Source organism: Somniosus microcephalus, chromosome 8 (genome assembly GCF_052327205.1).
Source record: "Somniosus microcephalus isolate GS21.2 chromosome 8, FLI_Smic_1.0, whole genome shotgun sequence".
In the NCBI taxonomy this organism is placed as follows: domain Eukaryota; kingdom Metazoa; phylum Chordata; class Chondrichthyes; order Squaliformes; family Somniosidae; genus Somniosus; species Somniosus microcephalus.
In genome coordinates, this window is record NC_140994.1 from 57668832 (window position 1) to 57683225 (window position 14394).

At 44.8% G+C, this 14394-nt stretch overlaps 1 protein-coding gene across 2 annotated transcripts in view; it reads left to right on the top strand.

The window, feature by feature from the left end:
• kndc1 (kinase non-catalytic C-lobe domain containing 1) overlaps positions 1 to 14394 on the top strand; it is a 328087-nt gene that overhangs the window by 143157 nt on the left and 170536 nt on the right. The gene's annotated exons all lie outside the window — the stretch shown is intronic.

Sequence of the window (14394 nt, forward strand, 5' to 3'; positions counted from 1 at the left end):
GTGCAATAAGAGCACAGCTGTCATCATAGGTGACTTTAACTTACATATAGATTGGACTAGCCTAATCAGTAAAAATAATGAGGAGGAGGAATTCCTTGAGTGTTTGAGGGATGGTTATCTGGATCAATATGTCGAGGAACCAACTCGGGAACAGGCTATATTGGACTGGGTACTGTGCAATGAGAAGGGACTAATCAGTAATCTTGTTGTACGGGGACCCTTGGGTCAGAGCGATCATAACATGATCGATTTCTCACTCGAAATGGAGAGCGAAGAAATTGACTCAGAGACTAAGGTCCTGAATTTAAACAAGGGGAATTATGATGCCATGAGACGGGAACTGAGTAGGTCTGAGTGGACAACGTTCCTGGGAGGACTGGAGGTAGATAAACAATGGCAAACATTTAAAGATAGAATGACAAAATTGCAAAAATTGTTTATACCAATCTGGCATAAAAGGAAATCTAAAAAGGTGACTCAACCGTGGATAACAGGGGAAATTAGAGACAGCATAAAATCCAAAGATAGGGCGTATAAAATAGCCAAAAAAAGCGCCAGAGCGGAAGATTGGGAACAGTTTAAGATAGAGCAAAGGAGGGCAAAGGGCATAATCAAGAGGGGCAAAATAGCTTACGAAAACAAGCTGGCGGAAAATATAAAAACTAACTCCAAAAGCTTTTATAAGTATATCAAAAGGAAAAGACTGGTGAAAACCAAAGTTGGTCCATTGCAGTCAGATACGGGGGAATATATAATGGGAAATAAGGAAATGGCAGATCAACTAAATGCATACTTTGGGTCAGTCTTTACGAAGGAAGACACAAAAAACCTCCCTGGGATATCGGGAAAAATAGGGACATTGGCAAAGGAGGAACTGACGCAAATCAATATCTCTAAGGATATGGTGTTAAGGAAGCTAAAGGGATTGAAGGTGGACAAATCCCCAGGGCCTGATAACATGCATCCTAGGGTACTGAAGGAGGTGGCCCTAGAGATAGCGGATGCACTAAGGATGATTTTTCAGAATTCATTAGACTCGGGAACAGTACCGATGGATTGGAGGGTAGCTAACGTTACCCCACTATTCAAAAAGGGGGGTAGGGAAAAAGCAGGTAATTACAGACCTGTAAGCCTTACATCAGTTGTGGGCAAAATGCTGGAGTCCATCATTAAGGATGAAATAGCGGAGCACTTAGCAAATGGGGACAGGATAGGACAGAGTCAACATGGATTTACAAAGGGTAAATCGTGCTTGACTAATCTATTGGAATTTTTTGAGGGAGTAACTGGTAGAATAGATGGGGGAGAGCCAGTAGATGTGGTGTACCTGGACTTCCAAAAGGCCTTCGATAAGGTCCCACATAAAAGATTAGCATGGAAAATTGAGGCTCATGGGATAAAGGGGAAAGTTTTGGCGTGGATAGGGAACTGGCTGTCAGATAGAAAACAGAGAGTTGGAATAAACGGCTCATTTTCTGAATGGCAGGCAGTAACAAGTGGGGTACCACAGGGATCTGTCCTGGGCCCCCAGCTGTTCACAATTTACATTAATGACCTGGATCAGGGAGTCGGATGCAGCATTTCCAAATTTGCAGACGACACTAAACTAGGAGGGGGGGTGGGCTCAGAGGAAGAGACCAGGAAGCTCCAGAGCGATTTGGACAGACTGGGCGATTGGGCGGATAAATGGCAGATGCACTATAATGTGGACAAGTGCGAAGTTATCCACCTTGGGTGCAGGAACGGGAGGGCAAATTATTATTTAAATGGCAATAGATTGGGAGAGGGGGAAGTACAGAGAGACCTGGGTGTTCTTGTACACCAGTCACTGAAGGCGAGCATGCAGGTGCAACAGGCGGTCAAGAAGGCAAACGGTATGCTGGCCTTCATAGCAAAAGGGTTAGAATACAGGAACAGGGATACCTTGCTGCAGCTGTACAGGGCACTGGTGAGACCACACCTCGAGTACTGTGTACAGTTTTGGTCGCCTCATCTGAGGAAGGATGTTCTTGCCATGGAGGGGGTGCAGCGGCGATTCACCAGGCTGATACCAGGAATGGCGGGAATGACCTATGAGGAGAGACTATGTAGTTTAGGGATGTACACACTGGAGTTTAGAAGATTGAGAGGGGACCTCATAGAAGTGTATAAAATTCTGACAGGTCTAGACAGACTGGATGCAGAAGGAATGTTTCCCTTGGCGGGTGAGAACAGAACTAGAGGACATAATTTAAGGATAAGGGCTAAACCATTTAGGACAGAGATGAGGGGGAATTTCTTCACTCAGAGAGTGGTGAACCTGTGGAACTCATTGCCACAGAGGGCAGTGTACGCCAGCTCATTAAATATATTTAAGAGGGAATTAGATATATTTCTACGGGCAAAAGGGGTTAAGGGTTACGGAGAGAAGGCGGGGACGGGATACTGAATTAAAGGATCAGCCATGATCTCATCGAATGGCGGAGCAGGCACGAAGGGCCGAATGGCCTACTCCTGCTCCTATCTTCTATGTATCTATGTATGTAACTTTATGGAAAGAGGTATGTAATGTGATGCTTGAAACCGCATAACATTGTATTGTTTATTTTACTCCCATTCCTCTCAACAGAGCACAGACTTTGTAGATTATTAACTTTGAGGCATCATTTACAGTACAGGTAGACTACCCTTTATCCGGACTTCCGAAAACCGAAACCCTCTAAAAACCGAAGGTTTTTTCGTTCAGCGTAAGTCGTGAGTACGACTTACGCTGAACGAAAAAACCTTCAGGTTTTTAGAGGGTTCCGGTTGCGGAAGTTCGGATAAAGGGTAAGTCGTGCGCACGACCCCCCGCCGACCCCCCCGCCAGCCCCGACAATCGCCGACCCCGCCAGCCCCGACAACCGCCGACCCCGACAACCGTCGACCCCCCCGCGGACCCCGCCAGCCCCGACCCCGACTGACTTACGCTGAGCGTCAGCGTAAGTCGTGCGCACGACCCCCCGCCGACCCCCCCACGGACCCCCGCCGACCCACCTTCCGAAATCCGAAATTCTCCTTTATCCGAAACTCGGCTGGTCCCGAGGTTTTCGGATAAAGGATAGTCTACCTGTAGTACTATGCTGACATTATCACTTTCTATTCAATAAGATTTGACCAGTTTTCCGACCCTGCCATGACTGCGTAGTGTCTCGGAGAGGTTCTTAGGTCATTTTTCTACAATTATGTTTTTTGTTTTAACCAAATTGATTGGGGAAAATGGAGGCTTTACCCTCACCCCCTGCCAAGTTTGAAAATACAGTGGACCATTCCTACTATTTACATGAAGAGTAAGTGAGGGGAAGGAATGAGTGAAAGCAGGAGAGTAATGTAATTAAATTTGACACACTAATCCTCAATATTATATATGTAAACTAAAATCACGTCTCTCTTTTAAGAATAAAATATACTTGTGTTCATTAATGTAGCATGTACTCACATTCACTAAATTTAAAAGAACTCACCGGCCTGTATTTTCTGCTGCTTTACACTGGCAGCAGTAGTGTACAATTAACGTTGGGGCCAGGAGTATGAGCAGAATTAACGTCACCAGTTACCTGCTCATTTTTCACTGCTTGAGCATTTCCAGATTTTCAGCTGATTAATTTAATTAGTCTTTCGGATGAGACATTAAACCGAGGCCCCGTCTGCCCTCTCAGGTGGACGTAAAAGATCCCATGGCACTATTTCGAAGAAGAGCAGGAGAGTTATCCCCGGTGTCCTGGCCAATATTTATCCCTCAACCAACATCAGAACAACAGACTTTCTGGTCATTATCACATTGCTGTTTGTGGGACATCAGTAGTAGAGAAAATGCTAGAATTTATTATTAAGGACGTGGTAACAGGGCACTTAGAAACTAATAATGGTACAAAATTTGCGATCGGAGACTTCCCGCAGGCGGATGCCTCCAACCTGTAAAATATCTACGCATTTACCTGGTGGCCCGGGAGGTATGGAGACTTGCGATCCTGGGCCTCTCTGGGCACGTGCGGGCAGAGGCCCACATATCCAGGGGCACATGCAGCAAGTGCCCCATGGATCATGTGGGCCAGCCCAACCAATAACAGAAGGGAATCCCTAATCATACTTATGGGAGTTCCATACATACGGAATGGGGATCACTTAAAAAATACACGAACACATGAAATAAAATAAATTTTAATTACGTATTTAAAATTAATTAAAATGCCATTTAATTAAATATTTTAAACAAAAAATTAATTTTTTGAAAGAAAATGTATATGCTTTAACAGGGCTAAAAATAAACTTACCTTATTGGACAGGGTTTTTATAATGTTATAAATGAGTGATAAAATTTTATTTTTCTATTTTTTAAAACTCTTATGCTGGTAAAAGCAGCCCTTACGCCTGCAACTCTCTACCCGCAGAGACCCATCTCCCGGGGGACTCTTGACAGATAGCACGTTCCGGGTTTTAGCGCATGTGCTTTGCATGCCTAAACCTGGAACTTGCGCGGCCCCTACGGGCGTGTACACACCTAGTACGCACCCGTAGGAGTCGCAAAATACGGCCCTATAGGATTGGGCAGAGTCAACATGGATTTATGAAAGGGAAATCGTGTTTGTCGAATCTATTAGAGTTTTTTGAGGATGTAACTAACAGAATAGATAAGGGGGAACCAGTGGATGTGGTGTATTTGGATTTTCAGAAGGCATTCGATAAGGTGCCACACAAGAGGTTATTAAACAAAATTAGGGCTCATGGGATTGGGGGTAATCTACTAACATGGATTGAGGAATGGTTAACAGACAGAAAATAGAGAGTAGGAATAAATGGGTCATTTTCGGATTAGCAGGCTGTAAATAGTGGGGTACCGCAAGGATCAGTGCTTGAGCCTTAGCTATTCCCAATCTATATCAATGATTTGGGTGAGGGGACCAAATGTAATATATCCAAGTTTGCTGATGATAAAAGCTGGGTGGGAATGCAAGTTGTGAGGAGGATGCAAAGAGGCTTCAAGGGGATATAGACAAACTAAGTGAGTGGGCAAGAACATGGCAAATGGAATATAATGTGGAGAAATGTGAAGTTATCCACTTTGGTAGGAAAAATAGAAAAGCAAGAGTTTTTTAAATGGTAAGAGATTGGGAAATGTTGGTGTTCAGAGGGACCTGGGTGTCCTTGTACACAAATCACTGAAAGTTAACATGCAGGTACAGCAAGCAATTAGGAAAGCAAATGGCATGTTGGCCTTTATTACACGAGCATTTGAGTATAAGAGTAAAGAATAGGCCTATATTCTCTGGAGTTTAGAAGAATGAGAGGTGATCTCATTGAAACATACAAAATTCTTACAGGGCTTGACAGGGTAGATGCAGGGAGGATGTTTCCCCTGGCTGGGGAGTCTAGAACCAGGGATCACAGTCTCAGAATAAGGGGTCGGCCATTTAGGACTGAGATGAGGAGAAATTTCTTCATTCAGAGAGTGGTGAATCTTTGGAATTCTCTACCCCAGAGGGCTGTGGGGGCTCAGTTGTTGAGTATAGTGTTCTTCCGACATGTCTTTTTCCTCAACCGAGGATTCCCCTCTACTGTGGTTAACACGGCCCTTGACCGTGCCCGTTTCATTTCCCGCACTTCTGCTCTCACCCCTTCCCCTCCCTCCCAAAACCACGATAGAGTTCCCCTTGTCCTCACCTTTCACCCCACCAGCCTCCACATTCAACGGATCATCCTCTGCCATTTCCGCCACCTCCAACGTGATCCCACCACCAAACACATCTTCCCCTCGCCTCCCCTTTCAGCATTCCGAAGGGACCGCTCCCTCCGCGACACCCTGGTCCACTCCTCAATCACCCCCAACAGCTCTTCTCCTTCACCTGGCACCTTCCGGTGCAAGCGCAGGAGATGCAACACATGTCCTTTTACCTCCTCCCTTCCCACTGTACAGGGCCCCAAACACCCCTTCCAGGTGAAACAGCGATTTACTTGTACTTCTTGCAATTTTATATACTGTATTCGCAGCTTATGATGCGGTCTCCTCTACATTGGGGAGACCAAACGCAGATTGGGCGATCGCTTTGCGGAACACCTCCATTCAGTCCGTATGGGTGACCCTGAGCTTCCGGTTGCCTGTCACTTTAATTCTCCGCTTCACTCCCACTCTGATCTCTGTCCTCGGGCTATTACATTGTTCCAATGAAGCTCAACGTAAGCTCTAGGAACAGCACCTCAACCTTCGATTAGGCACTTTACAGCCTTCCGGACTCAATATCGAGTTCAACAATTTCAGATAATAATCCCTGCCCCCATTTTTCATGCTGTATAATTTTGCCATTCCCATTTGCAACACTTTCACAGTATATTATTTCAATTCCTTCCTCCCCTCCTAAACACCCACCCCCCACCCCCCACCCCTGTCTCTGCACCTGCTTAATATCTGTTACATTTCCAGCTTTTTCCAGTTCTAATGAAGGGTCCCAGACCTGAAACGTTAACTCCGTTTCTCTCTCCACTGATGCTGCCTGGCCTGCTGAGTATTTCCAGCATTTTCTGTTGTTATTTCAGATTTCCAGCATCCGCAGTATTTTGCTAAAGAAAACTGGTTGACTGATTTTAATATGGCGATGATCAGTATCAGTACGTGCTCGTTGCAGCACACGTTTTGCACTGGAAGTATTCTCAGTAACACAGATTTCCTAGTCAGCCACTTCCAGTGAGAAGCGGCACTCACACTAGAGTGCTGGTCAGGAAACCGTGGGCCCGCACAGCCTGATTTTCTGCTCATGAACTTAATTAGATGAAAAATCAGGGGCTACCATCTCCCCCACCCCCCTACCCCATTTCCCAACCATTACTCTCTGTCAGCACTGATCCTTGCCAGGAGCACCCGGTTGGGGAATCGGGTCTCGTGTCCTGAATGGCTGTTGAGAACGAGTACGTTAAAGTGGAGAGTGAGTGCAGACTTCTCTTAGAGCTGCACTCCCCACTTTAACAATCCTGAAATTTAAAGTGGAAGATTAGAGAAAGGAAATAAGATACATTATAATAGCTGGATCATATGCGAAATGAATTCCATTAGAATATGCCACATCCTCTTATGCTCGAGGGCATCCATTGGTGGCATCAAGTAGGTGAGTGAGTAGATAGTGTAAGAATGATAATGTTGCTAAAAATGGCACTAGCTCTCCGTTTGGTGAAAGCTTCCAACTTCGCTATTCCACATCCCTTGTACACCTTTCTCTGCCAAGTAGGCCGAGTGCTGCTGCTTCAAAAGAACTGAAGAGCCTCTTCCCACACAAGTCTGTTCTCAGCATTATGCACCACCTGTCCTGTAAAGAAAGAAGCAGATGTAGAAGTTCACATTGTTGGGAGGAGATGCAAGAATAAATCAGTGCCATTGTACAGGCAACAGTTGTAATGATTACATAAATATACATCATGCAGCTAAGTTGTTGCAGAGTGCAGCTTCCCAGCAAGGTTGTAAGTAAAGGCAAAATTGTAGATATTTCAAAGGTGCCCTGTGGTTAATTGGAGCTGCATGGCAAGTATTAGCATGAATGACTGATAATGTGAGGGTCCTTAAAGAGGGCAATTGGTATCAGACTTAAAAGAATGTAATGGTTCTTCGGCCTACCTCTGCAAGACCTTGTGCGGCCTCTAGTCTTTTTTCTTACTTTGTGGCAGATCACAACTAGAACCTAGGTCTTTGAGGAAAGTGGAGAGATATTTTCTTTGGTGATTAAATACGACACAATAAAGCTTTCTCTTGCAAATAAACAGAAGCCGCAAATCAATAAACAAACACGGTATGTGCAGACTTGCGGAAACCAAGATAAATGACCAGGGAGCAGGAACAGGGAGGGACAGGATTTTCCTGTTCGGTCACAAGGAAAACGTTAATTACTTCAGGAATTCTTTTCAAATTGCCTCACTACATTATAGTGGCAATTATGACTTCTGGAATGTTGTGACTGAGTGCCACTGTACCACATGCTCTGCTTGGCTATTTTGCCACCGAACATACAATGGAACAACCGATTTTTCTGGGGTCCAGGTCATTTGAATAATTCTGGCTGGCTGTCAGCCCTCCACTTAATCGTCTGACTGGGGAAGGTGCAGAGAATGGCTGCAGGAGGCAGCAGAGGCCTACCACAACACAGCAGCTTCTGCTGCCTGAAGAATTTTAAAACAATATATAATTTTAGTTTAAAAAGTGCCTTCTCCTGTTCAGTTGATTGCCCTGTGATTGATTGTTCATACTTTCTGGCTTATAAAGATTTAAATGGCCTCTCCACCGCCAAATATCGGCATTGGATGTGAGGGACTAACAGGCATCCCATGCAGCCAGCATTGCTTACGGCACAAGTGTGGGGAAATGTGTTGTATAATGCGCTCGCACTGTTTGTGCGTACTTATAATATTTGGGTGGACAGATTATACGGCCACTGTAAATTTTAGCAGAAAATGCCAGAAGAACATAAGAACATAAGAAATAGGAGCAGGAGTAGGCCAATCGGCCCCTCGAGCCTGCTCCGCCATTCAATAAGATCATGGCTGATCTGATCCTAACCGCCAATCCACTATGACAGGACTATCTCCTGAATCTAACAGAATTAGACACACGAAACAGGAGCAGGATCAGGCTACACGGCCCCTGGGCCCGCTCCGCTACCCCACAGGGCCATGACCGATCCGAACCTAGACTCATGTCCAAATTCCTGCCCACTCCCCATAACCCTTAATTCCCTTTTCTTCTAGGAAACTGTCTATTTCTGTTTTAAATTTATGTAATGATGTAGCTTCGACAGCTTTTTGGGGCAGCATATTCCATGGACCTACCACCCTCTGAGTGAAGTAGTTCCTCCTCATCTCAGTTTTGAAAGAGCAGCCCCTTATTCTAAGACTATGCCCCCTAGTTCTAGTTTCACCCATCATCGGGAACATCCTCCCCGCATCCACCCGATCCAACCCCTTCACAATCTTATATGTTTCAATAAGATCGCCTCTCATTCTTCTGAACTCCAATGAGTAGAGTCCCAATCTACTCAACCTCTCCTCATATGTCCATCCCCTCATCCCCGGGATTAACCGAGTGAACCTTCTTTGTACTGACTCGAGAGCAAGTGTGTCTTTTCTTAAGTATGGACACCAAAACTGTATGCAGTATTCCAGGTGCGCTCTCACCAATACCTTGTACAACTGAAGCAATACCTCCCTATTTTTATATTCTATCCCCCTAGCAATGAAAGCCAACATTCCATTGGCCTTCTTAATCACTTGCTTCACCTGCATACTAACCTTTTGAGTTTCGTGCACCAGGACCCCCAGATCCCTTTGTACTTCAGTACTTTCCAGTTTCTTGCCATTAAGATAATAACTTACTCTACGATTTTTCCTGCCAAAGTGCATAACCTCACACTTTCCAGTATTGTATTCCATCTGCCAAATCTCTGCCCACTTACTTAGCCTGTCTATGTCCCCTTGCAGGTTTTTTATGTCCTCCTCACTCACTACTTTCCCTCCCATCTTAGTATCATCTGCAAACTTTGATATGTTACACTCGGTCCCCTCCTCCAAATCGTTAATATAGATTGTAAAGAGTTGGGGACCCAGCACTGACCCCTGCGGAACACCACTGGTTACTGATTGCCAGTCTGAGAATGAACCATTTATCCCAACTCTCTGCCTTCTGTTAGATAGCCAATCCTCTATCCATGCCAGAATATTACCCCCAATCCCGTGATTTTTTATCTTAAGCAATAATCTTTTGTGTGGCACCTTGTCAAATGCCTTTTGGAAGTCTAAATACACTACGTCCATTGGTTCACCTTTATCCACCCTATATGTTACTTCCTCAAAGAACTCCAGCAAATTTGCCAAACATGACTTCCCCTTCATAAAACCATGCTGACTTTGTCCTATTAAATTATGATTATCCAAATGTCCTGTTACTGTCTCCTTAATAATGGACTCCAAAATTTTACCTACCACAGATGTTAGGCTAACCGGTCTATAGTTTCCAGCCTTCTGTCTACTGCCCTTTTTAAATAAGGGTGTTACATTAGCAGTTTTCCAGTCTGCCGGGACCTTTGCTGAGTCCAGGGAGTTTTGGAAGATTATTACCAATGCATCCACAATCCCTACTGCCACTTCCCTCAAGACCCTAGGATGTAAGCCATCAGGTCCAGGTGATTTATCCGCCTTGAGTCCCATTATTTTACCGAGTACCACTTCCTTAGTGATTTTGATCGTGTTTATCTCCTCCCTCCCTATAGCCCCCTGCTTGTCCAGTGTTGGGACATTCTTGGTGTCCTCTACTGTAAAGACTGATACAAAATATTCATTCAGTGTTTTTGCCATCTCCATATTTCCCACCATTAATTTCCCGGTCTCATCCTCTAAGGGACCAACATTTACTTTAGCCACCCTTTTTCTTTTTATATAACTATAAAAACTCTTACTATCTGTTTTTATATTTTTTGCTAATTTACTTTCATAATCTATCTTCCCTTTCTTAATCAATCTTTTTGTTATTTTTTGCTGTCTTTTAAAGTTTTCCCAATCCTCTATCCTCCCACTAGATTTGGCTACCTTATATGTCCTTGTTTTTAGTCGAATACTATCCTTAATTTCTTTACTTAGCCACGGATGGCTGTCTTTTCTTTTACACCCTTTTCTTCTCAGTGGAATATACTTTTTTTGGAAGTTGTAAAATAACTCCTTAAATGTACACCACTGATCATGTATCGTCTTACCCTTTAATCTATTTTCCCAATCCACTTTACTCAATTCCGCTCTCATACCTTCATAGTCTCCTTTATTCAAGCTTAGCACGCTTGTTTGAGATCCAACCTTCTCACCCTCTAATTGAATATGGAATTCAACCATGTTATGGTCACTCATTCCAAGGGGATCCTTTACTAGGACATTTTTAATTAATCCTGTCTCGTTACACAGGACCAGATCTAAGGTTGCTTGCCCCCTGGTCGGTTCAGTTACATACTGCTCAAGAAACCCATCCCTAATACACTCAATGAACTCATCCTCAAGGCAGCCCTGCCCAATTTGATTTGTCCAATTAATATGATAGTTAAAATCCCCCATAATTATAGATGTTCCCTTATTACAAGCCTCAACTATTTCCTGATTGATACTCCGTCCAACAGAGTTGCAACTGTTCGGAGGCCTATAGACTAGTGTTTTTTTCCCCTTATTATTCCTTACCTCCACCCAAACTGTTTCATTATCCTGATCTTTTGACCCAATATCATTTCTCTGTATTACAGTGATTCCTTCCTTTATTAACATAGCCACCCCACCTCCCCTTCCTTCCTGCCTGTCCTTCCTGATTGTTAAATAACCTGGTATGTTTAATTCCCAGGCATTGTCACCCTGCAGCCATGTTTCTGTAATGGCCACAAGATCATACCCATATGTAGCTATTTGTGCCATTAACTCGTCTCTTTTGTTACGAATGCTACATGCATTCAGATAGAGAACTTTCAAATGTGTTTTGTGACACTTAGTTCCTGCTTTTGCCCTTTTTATTACTTTACCTTTTACTCCATACCTTCTGCCCCTTCCTGACATGCTCTGGTTTTTAATTTCCCCACTGCTACCTAAGTCTATGACCTTCTCTGTTGTCATTTTTATTATTTGTTCTCTAGGAACCTCCCCCCCACTAGTTAGTTTAAAGCCCTCTCTACAGCCCTAGTTATATGATCCGCCAGGACTCTAGTCCCAGCACTGGCCAAGTGAAGCCCGTCCCAAAGGAACAGCTCCCTCCTGCCCCAGTACTGGTGCAGGAGGGAGCTGGAGGAGTAGCTTTGGAATAAATTCTCGCCACATTCCCCAGGAGAAACACCAAATCCCCAGCGTAACTGTAATAAAGAAATCTGGGCCAGCTCCCCAATGTAACAGCTGTAGAGAATCTAGGCTTACATTTCTAAATTGCAACATTTATTGAAATATATTGTACAAATGTTGTAGTACTACTATATTCCTGCTGATGGTGCTGATGAGCTATTCGAAATGTTTTGTATGTCCCTAACAATATGGGGGAGAAATTCACTATCGCCCCATTTGGGGCGCTAATTTTCAAAAGTTTGAAAAGTTAGCACCAGGTGCTAACGATTTCAAACTTTTGAAAAATTCGCCGTTTGCACTCCAAGAAGGAATGGAGCACTAAATGAAGCGCTCCACTTCGTTCTTGGAACACAATCGGCAGCAGGCGGGACGGAGACTTCAGCAGTGCTGCACACTGGGCCGTGCAGCGCTGCCATGTTCAAAGGCTCCTTCCCTCCCTTAAAGGGAAGGGCCATCGCTGCAGTCTCTGCAATATAAAAAGTACCTACCTGGACCACCAAGGCAACCGCGATCCCGCACGATCAGCCCGGCACCCAAGCAGAGTGCCGGGCTGATCGATCGCAGGCAGAAACACGTGAAAAAAACTGGAACAAGAAAGGTAAGTTTTTTTTCCACTTCCCTTGGCCTCCTCGCCTTTAATCATCACCCCCGAAGCGGCAGGCTGCCCGATGCACGCCTCCTGCAGCTGTCGGTGTTTTCGACCGGCGCTGCTGCAGGGAGCAGAAGTCAATTTCGGGTCCGGGGTGCTGCGCACAGCGATGCTGTCATGATGTCTGGGTAAAGGAGATTGGGGTGCAATGCTGTAGCGCCGTTGCAGAACTCCTGCCGAATATGGCGGGAGTCGATGTCAGCGCCGCTCCCGGTCGCAAAGCCATTTGCGCCCCGTTAGTGCCCCCGGGGGTGCTAACGGGAGGTGCAAAGGCACCCATTTTTGCCCCCTATATGTCTGAAAATTTATACCATACAATATTATCATGTTTTGTTAAATGGGTAAACACCTCAGTTCGAATAGCAGACAAAGGAATTAGATGCAAAGCACATTGAGAATTCATGATAATATCACAGTGTAATTTTGAAGTGACAGTGGCATTGCAGCTCTGACTTTCTGCAATTCCATTCATGCCCTTTTTTATTTTGTGTGACCAGAATCTTGAAATATTAAAAATTATAGACAATTCCAATCTGTCAGATGTGCAGCATGCAAAATGTTGTCATTTATTGTGTTTAGGAAATTCATTATTTTCTGTCGGTAATATTTCACCTCAGTATTAATATAAAATTCCTTGTTCAATAATTCTCAAACTTTTCTCCGGCCAAAAGTTTTCATAGCCTCTCAGGCCCTGCGAGTGTAAGACATCAGCCTATTCATCCACCAGGCTTCTCCTTTCTAAGGTTTTCCATCTTCGGCATTGGAAAATGGTGCTGAAGCCTTGTGGAATCCAGGGATGAGTCTCCCCACTGAAGACTGGAAGATTTTGCACCTTTTTTTTCATTGGTTGCAGAAATAATCCACTATTGAAATACAGTATTTGAACAAATACAATCACAACTTGCATTTGTATAGTGCTGTTAAAGTTGAAAATGTCCGAAGGCTGTTCACAAATAGGTGTGAGGAAAACGTGCGCTGCCAGTGGTGGGGTAATCGGAGGAAGAATGCACAAGGGGCTGGAGTCAAAGAAATAGAATGTTCAGTTGGGATGTAGGACTGGAGGAGCTTATGGAGATAGGGAGGGTTGAGGCCATGGAAAGATTTAAAGAGGACTAGGATTTAAAATTTGAAATGCTGTGAGATGGGACGCCAATTGGATCAACAACAACAACTTGCATTTATATAGCTCCTTTAACGTAGTAAAACATCTCAAGGCACTTCACAGGAGTGGAATCAGACAAAATTGGCACCGAGCCAAAGAAGGCGATATTAGGACAGGTGATCGGTGAGGACAGTGTGATGTGTGAGTAGGATTTGGTGCAGGATAGAGTAACATCGTGCTGGATATTGGCGAGGAGGGAGCGAGGGACTGTTTTGAGGTCGGGAAACCCGGAAGTAACTGCAGGACGTCTTTAAATTATTTTCTGTAGGTTTCCCGCCCACAGGCAGCTTGATTGACAGGCTGGCTGTGGGCAGAAAATCTTGCAACACAAGGCCGCAGCTGAGCTGGGCTGAGAGCAGGTTGCTCTAGTGGGGAGGGGTGCTGGTCTGTGGGGGGGCGGGGGTGGAGAGAGCAGATGGTGGGTGGGGGGAGTCTAAGCGCCGGGGGGGCAGGGAGCAGACAAATCGTAGGGGAGGGTACAGGGTTTACCGGGTAGCTTGTTGGGCCTGGAGGAAACACTCCTGCTCCTCCTGGCTCACAAGTAGTGCTGTAAAGGCACTTACCTCATGTATTCAGCACTTCTTGCCTCCTTTCACCTGCCGGGTTTCCCAAGGCCTCATTAAAATGTTTAAATGACCAACCCACCTCCTGCGAAAGGATTGGTCACTTGTCCCCGCCACCGAGCCGTTTTGTGGGTTAAAATTCCCCACAGAGTTTACAGCACAGAAAACAG